At 41.5% G+C, this 7,991-nt stretch overlaps 1 protein-coding gene across 1 annotated transcript in view; it reads left to right on the top strand.

Moving 5' to 3' along the window:
• The first annotated feature begins 4,259 nt into the window (after positions 1-4,259).
• LOC306754226 (vasorin-like) overlaps positions 4,260-7,991 on the top strand; it is a 29,186-nt gene continuing 25,454 nt past the window's right edge. Inside the window, exon 1 of the mRNA XM_079238156.1 lies at positions 4,260-4,472. The gene's annotated coding sequence lies outside the window, so the exon portion shown is untranslated. The remainder of the gene's footprint in view (positions 4,473-7,991) is intronic.

The following is a 7,991-nucleotide window of genomic DNA, read 5'->3' as shown; positions in this document are numbered from 1 at the left end:
GCGGCTACTGATTGGGAAGGTGAGGGATTCTCATCAGCAGGGGACATCAATGTGGTGAACACCTCAGTCGCTGGTGAAGGAGTGGAGGAGCCCTGAGCAGGTAATGAAGTGAGTCGTAGTGCATCTTCTCCTGAAGGGTATAGGGCAATGATGTCTGAACCGAGACAGAGTGTAGCCCCAGGTACATCAACTACTGCTCTCAACCTGACTAATAAATCCAGCCCAACAATGCAGGGATCTTGTATGTTGGCCAGCCAGAATTTGTGGTCAACACTGTGGCCAGCAACAGTCACTGGGATGGTCCTTTCTGCAAGCAGTTTTGCTCGTGCCCCAGTAACAGTGATGATGCGCAGTTTGGTGTACCCCCAACCTTGGGGCTTTGGGCCAGTGGTTCCAGGCAGAGTACCAGGGCGGATTAATGAGATGGTGGACCCAGTGTCCACCAAGGCTTTGCATTGCGTACCATTGATGTTGCAGTCCACATACAGTCCATGTGCTTGGCCCAGTCGGCCAAGCCTTAATGGTAAGGATTGGGAGGTGGGTGCAGTCATGGGTAGCAGTTCTCCCACTGTACTACCCCAGTCTAGTTTAAAGGGGCCTGTGGAACTGGGTTTCTTGGAGCTGGCGCTGGGCAGTAACGTGCAATGTGGCCCAGTTCTCCACACCGATAACACCCCTCCCTGGACCGCCGTCCACCTCTCCTTGCTCCCCATCGTGATGACTGCAGAGGTGTTTGCATAACTTGACGAATTATTTCTTCATCGTCACCATCTTCATAACCCGCTTGTCGAACTCTATGCCTGTCATTGGGAGTGTGCTCAGTTGCACCCAAAACATGTTCAACACGTTCAGCTTCACTCAAGGCATCAGTCAAAGTCTTTGGAGCACAGAGGCGAATATGCTCTTGGAGCCTGTCCGGGTGGAGGCCCTGGATATAAGCTTGGAGGGCCAGCTCTTCTTGAGCAGCAGCACTAAAGGTGGGGTACCCCTGTCGTGCATGAAGCCGAAGATCTGCAGTGAACGCACCGAGGCTCTCACCTCCTCTCCTCCGACGGTTAAACAGCTTACTCCGGGCATCATCAGCATAAGTCTGGCAGCCAAAACGTTGTTGTAGTGCTCTCTCTACAGCCTGCCAATTGAGCCGTTCCTGTGGCTGGAGGTCAACAAGAATCTGCAGGGCTTTACCTTCCAGGGCAAGGGCCACATGAACCGCTGTCTCTTCTGCAGACCAGTTGTTTAACTGTGCTACCAGCTGCACTTGGATGAGATAGGTTTCCAGGGGCTCTTCTCCATTATAATGAGGCAGCTTCATTGTTTTCTGTCCAGTGGCATTGAAAGTGGTGTGGCCACATGCTGAGGCCATGGGTGGGGTCATGCTCAGTGCTGGCTGGAAGGAAGAAGCAGGACCGTGCATGATAGGTGGGCTACTGCCAGTCATTTCTTCCTTGGACATGCAGGGTCTACTACCCACTGTTTCCACATACTTATCAGTTCCTTCAGCTGGACTTCCTCCCAGGGGTGTCTTCATCGCCGGCCTGTCTTTATTCTTCTTGGGTCCTTCTGCTGGACTTCCTCCCAGGGGAGTCTTCATCATCATCCTGTCCATTTTCTTGGGACGAGCCCCCTCCAGAGAATGCAGCCATGTGATCAGGTCATCAACTTCTCCCAAAATGGATGCCATCTTTATCCCACTTCTGACACCAATGTAGCGACGTTAATGGGATGAAGTTGAGTGCAGACAAGAGTTCTCTCTTACATGCTGTACCCTTTATTAACATTCACAGAACCACCTACATGCATTGAAGAACAGAGTCTCATTAACGGCATTAACAGTCTCACTCACGGTGCAACCTTAACAAAGTCAGCAACGCATGCTGGGAAAACTCCACCCACCAATGCTCAACATGCTACAATATATACAACAACTTGAAGCAATTTTTTTATTGAACACAATTCATCACTACTAAGCTTGCCACACTATAAGCACAGAAACCTGGCTGCAGTTTTTACATTAACAGACAATAAAATTAGCAAAATTAGCAAAAAAAAATTCTATAAAATTGACATTTTGTTTTGTTTTTGTAACCTGTTATTGTCAGTAGCATTATGATTTCATCCAGACAAAACTGATGCATGCCCCGACAAGTCTATTTTAGACCCATTAGTTTCAGTCGTGTCAGTGATGGTGAGAAGGCCAAAGCAGTCACACAAACAAGTCTCATACATGTATTTAAATATAACAATTCAGATGCATGTGTTTGGTTTTCTTTTTACGTGGTGGTATATTAATGTCTGCATAGCTGAGTTTGTATATGGAGATACCAATGGATATGGTTATCTGTCAGTGTTGGTGAGAGCTGCTGAAAAGTATGACGGTTTTATATTTCAGTCTGTTAATGTACACACCAGCACTTGCATTTAGTATCTCCATCCACTGCACATTCACAGCTTAGCTGACATGAGGAAGTATTCGGTTAGTGGTGCACCTGCACCAACTTTCCCAAGACTGTGTATAAATAAATGTACTTAAAATGGAAATGCAAACTTGCAAACGGTTCTATATATAAAACAAAATGTGACAGGTGGGAGAACTTTCATTATACAGCTGATGTGACACGGTACCTCACTGTTATCATGATTTGTCTTTGCTGTAAAAATGCTGGACAAATCTGAATAATAATAAGTGAAACAGTAGTTTGTAAATAGCACTAAAGTATTCCTATTACAGTTCAGGATGTAATGGCAATGCAGCTTTTGATTAAACAGAATCTATCAATAATACATAATTGATATATTGAATGAGTTCATATTAATAAAACTCATGTAACAAAATATGCTAAATAAACATATGATTGCACATAAAGTGTTTATATTGTATGATGGCTCAAGGGAAACTATAATAATGTTTAGGTTGTCTCTGTGCTTTACTTATCTAAGTGGAGGCACTAATTCTTGCAATGTGCAAGCAATAATAAGACCTTGTTGACTTAATAAAGACCAGTATAAAAGAACTTGTTGAGGACAGATTTGTCAACGTGTCCAAAATACACCAGAGTTATAATCCTTCTTGGTAAGCTTTCAAATGTCAGTTTGCCCCGTTGTTATTGGTTATCGTTTACTGTGGATTGTAAACTGTAAACTGTGCACTTGCCATTTTTTGTACTGTCTTTTACATTTGGTAAGCGCTGCGCAATCTGCTAAAAAATCATGGAGCAACTTCTGATTTATATTCCTCAACATAAAACTGCAAAGAATTAGGATTTTCTCTTATCTGTAGAGCGTAATATCATCAAAAGATTGAAAGATTTTTAGAACATCTCTGCCTAACAGGCTGAATATAAATCAATATCGGATGTAATCTTTGGACCCTCATGGTAGCAGTGCATTAAAAACAAGTACGATTGTGGAAATCACTATGGGCATCATCACCTGGGAACACAAACTGCTCCATCCACAAAACAGGTTCAAGCTCTATTTTGCAAAGAAGTCATATGAGAGCATGATTCAGACACTCCACCATCTTCTTTGAGCCAAAGCTAATTGAAAATGGACATGGTTAGGGTTAGTGTCTGTAACTGGCAACTGTGGAAAGGCTCCATAACCATGGCAGTGTCAAAAGCTATATTACTGAGCAGCATCTTCCAGATGTCATGTCTATCAGGCAGTGTCTTGCATATTTCTTCAAAATTAATCTGAACCACATATTGACTGCATCAACCCAACAGCATGGCTTAATTGTAGAAGAGTCCAGGAGTTTGACTGTCTTGCCCCACACCTTTCACCAACAAAAAATATTGGAGCATCTTTAAAAGCTAAATATACCATTGAAGAACCAGGCCAGTTTAAAGTTTTTGAGAACTTATTATACTTCCATAATATACTTCTAATACGTACTCCTTATTAAAAAGAGAAGCATTTAAAGGATGAAAGCCTGACATTTCCCTCAGGAAAGGGGGGATGAACGTTACAACCAGATTGATGTAACCTATCATACCAAAAGGGAGCCCTGTCAGCTACACAACAGTTCAGATTGACACGACTGTAAATCAAAACTTATAGGGGAAGAGGAGTTAACTTTCTTGATAATTTTTTCTTATGTTTTGCAGGTGCAGTCTGTGTCGGGGACGCGCGTAGCTGCGCGCGCCACCTCCGGATTGTACCTCCCACTTCCCAGCTTGTTTAAACGCTCGCCTCCTTAACTTCAACGAGCGCTATTGTTGAAAAGTCTGTGCGCCCTTAACACCGGCGGACCTCCAGTGCTCCCGCAGCGCGGGTGTGATGCAGGGATAAACCTCTTTAGTTGAAACTTTGCCTTGACGCGGACTCAACTGTGCGCTCCACGAGGAAGTTTGTGTTTTCTTTCTATTTTTAATTTTAGAATTCAAGTTTTGCATCTTTGGACACGCTAAGAATTTGGTGCGTTTGGACAGAGGCTGCTCGTTCTCGCTTGGACTGTGGGTTGCTTTGCCAAGGTAAGCTCCTCGTGCACTTTTATTGTGATTTTGCAATAATCTTAGCGACTTACGTGCAGTTGAGCGGCAGGGTAACTGCACTTAGTCATTTTAAATCAACGCAGCTTTCCAAGCTCGCAGAGCAATCGAAAGATCATGTGGAATATGGGATCTTTTCAGCGGCTGTGAAATCTGTTAGAGCGAGAATGAATCATCTTATCTCTGCTCGTCACCGCTTTGAGTTCTGAGATGATCTGATCCAGCCCCGGCTTCTTTTGTTTTATCCAGCCTGCTGCTCCACATGTCAAAGTTTTCCTCTGGAAAGTGACTTTGCAGCGTAAGCTTGCGTTCCTCTCTCGGGGCCACGGGTCAGTATTGTGGCCAGGTTCCTACGGAACAGACGCGCTCAGTGGGACGCGCGAACAACACGGATAAATAGAAATTCTTCCTGCAGATAAATATGGAAACATAAACTTTTCTAATTGTCGCTTCTTTAGATCGCATTAGTGTTGGATGTTGAGGGATTAGAGGTCGTTATCTGCCTCTTTCCACAGCTTCTATCCCACCTCAGTCTGTTTGCTATCAACTCACATGGAAGCTCTTATCTGCGTGATTATTTTGTGGTCCCCTGGAGTGAAAAAAAAGTGCGTCTGTGAGTTTGAACTTTTTTGCTTTGAGCTCCTCAAATTACTTACTTCTTTGAATGTAGTAGTACTATTAGTATGACTAATTTGCAGTTTACTGTGCCTTGCCCTTGAAAATATCACAGCACATTATAGTCTGCAGTAGTTGTACATCAGGATGGTTGTTTAATACCGTGTGGCTGCCTGACAGCCAAGTAACATCAGAAATTCTCCAAAATATGAAAAGGTCTTCATGAGAAAGAATTTCTGCTCTGGTTACTTTTAGATCATCAAATACACTCAAAACTTTTTAATCTTTTCCCATTGCATTAGTTTAGGAAACATGCTATTTACATTTTTTTAAAACATGTGCAAAAAACAAACAAACCAATAAACCGAACAAACAAAAAACAAAAACACTTTGTCCCCAAATCCTTGATGCTCATAGTTATATGGAATCTAAGTGGGGTATGTAGCTGAAACAGATTCAGTACATTTTTTTTTTATTTTGACACAAAACACTGAAACTGAACATGTCACTGTTTTGGAAAAAGTTCTGAGTAATGCACGGTTTTTACCATTTGAATGATTAAATAGGGAATCTTTAAAAGTCAAGAAGATTTATACAAATTAGTTTTAGTTGTGGGGCAAGCATGTACTCTTTACCATGACAAAACATCTATTCTATTCTATTCTATTCTATTCTATTCTATTCTTGTCATTTATTAGACGGTTTTATCCAAAACGACTTACATACAAGAGTGAGAACAACACAAGCACAAAATCAAACAGTAGAGGACATTACAGGAAGATGCTAGTGGACTGTCCATTTGGACGCAGGTCTATACATGAAGTGCTACAGGCTGTTTGTTGTTGTTGTTGTTGTTTCTTCCCTTCCCACCCCACTATATTACCTATGTTAATATTACATTGAAATACACAGAATAAGAACACAGAATAATCTCTCAGATTACCAGGACATTTTTGTGACTGCAATTAATTTAGTCAACTTTATTTATGTGTTCACTACTAAATCTGCATGTGAAGGCATTTTATTGCCAGTAATGTTAGAGTAATATCAGAGGAAGGGCTGCTCTTCATGGCTAAGCCATTCATTTAAGTAAAGTAGGTATGAATATGTTGATCATGACCTTTTGCTTTTATTTGCCACCCTGCAACATGCTACCTTCACTGTCTGCTCTGATGGGAGTTTGAGGCACTAAAACAAACCCAGCATGGTGCATTAGTATGGGAAAAGCAAAGAAAGGTGGAGACAGGAGGGATGGCCCAGAGTATACTTGGTAGAGAGGGAGAGCAAAGCAAACATTCCTGCTTTGGTGGCTCAGCAATTTAATTAAGGTCTTTGGAAGATGCTGCAGCGAGCACCTCGAGGTGAAGGCTTAACCCAAACTCTCCCCATCTTTTCAAAGTTGGACTAATCCCAAGGGTCAGCTAATAAGTGTTCGGGTCATGCCACCATGACAACTAAACAGGATGAAACCTGAAGGAAAGTTCACCAATCAGGGAGTTAATAACCCCATGAGGCAAATTAAGAAGTACAAGGTGAAGAGGATGGTGTTCTGGATGTGCAAGTGTATTTGTGTGTGTACATGTGTGAGCACAATTTAATTTATCATCACCAACTAAAAGCTCCTCCTGGTTCTGGGGTTTAAGTGTGTGAGAAAACCGAGTCTCTGTTTGAGGCTCGGTTTTCTACACACACTCCAGCAAATGAACTTATTCAGATTTAGGTCCCTCTGAATAAAAAAAGATGATGATGATTATAATCATGATAACAATGATTATTATGATGATGGTGACCTCTGGTTTCTTTCTAAGTCTGGAAATGTATATTTCTGTTTATCTTTCTTTTTTAATGGTTTTCACAGAAAAAGTGTCTCCCTTCTCTACTTTTCCAAGCCACTTCTTTGCACATTTTGTGCTTTGAAAATACTATGTGCCTATTTTTCTAACAACTTATTTCAAGCCTCACCTCCTCCTTCTTCTCTTTTGTCTTTACATCTTAGTTTGTAGCTGTTGTCCTAGCACTCCCGCTGGAATATTTTCTTTTTTCATTGTGCAGATGCAAAGGTGCATAGACTGGGTGTTTGTGAGATCATTTGAAAATATTTAAGGAAGCAGGGACCTCACATATGGAGCAGATCTACAATATCAAGCCTCCGACTGCTGACAAATCCATCTGCATAATTCAGTCATTATTGTTCTTAATATTTATTTTATTCACTTCTTTAGTAGACCCATGCATTTTCTTTTATTTGGTAGAACTAATTGAAAATATTTATTATTAGATGTGTGTAGAGATGGAAGTGGAATAACTTTGAAAATGGAGCAATACTTCAGAAATCATAGGGCAGTACTGATTTGTTTTGCTGACATGCAACCAGTGAAAGGAACAAACCAGAGAAGAAGAGGAATGATAAGAAAATGGGACAGAAGCTGTCAAATAAAAGCACCAAAGAAGACACAAAAGTAGATAAGGACAGCAAATACATGTTTTTTTTTTCTCTTTCTCCTACTTCTTCTAGTGTTTTCAGCAGTGCATTACTGGTACCAACCAGGGTCAAAACGTGGAAGTGAACTCTGAACTTAGCCCTTCCCATGTGTGGATAAACTGACTTAACGTCTATGCAAATGTAAAAGACGTATGGAAGTATGAGTGCTGTAACGTACAGCAACAATTGAAACAGAGGTCTCCATTTATGTACAAAAGGGAGCATAAATGAGCCTTTAGACAGAGGAAAGTTTGATATAGTTATGCTGGAGATTTTTGCACCAGGATTGTTGACATCTCTTGGAATCCTTTGCTGATTATTCTGCCTGAGAGACAGACCCAGTGGACTCCAGTGAGTAAGGGCCGGCAATTCACAAACCAGGCCTTTTTATTTTCATTTGTAGA

This window comes from Telmatherina bonti (assembly GCF_933228915.1).
Source record: "Telmatherina bonti genome assembly, chromosome: 3".
Lineage (NCBI taxonomy): Eukaryota > Metazoa > Chordata > Actinopteri > Atheriniformes > Telmatherinidae > Telmatherina > Telmatherina bonti.
This window is presented reverse-complemented; position numbering and strand designations above follow the sequence as displayed.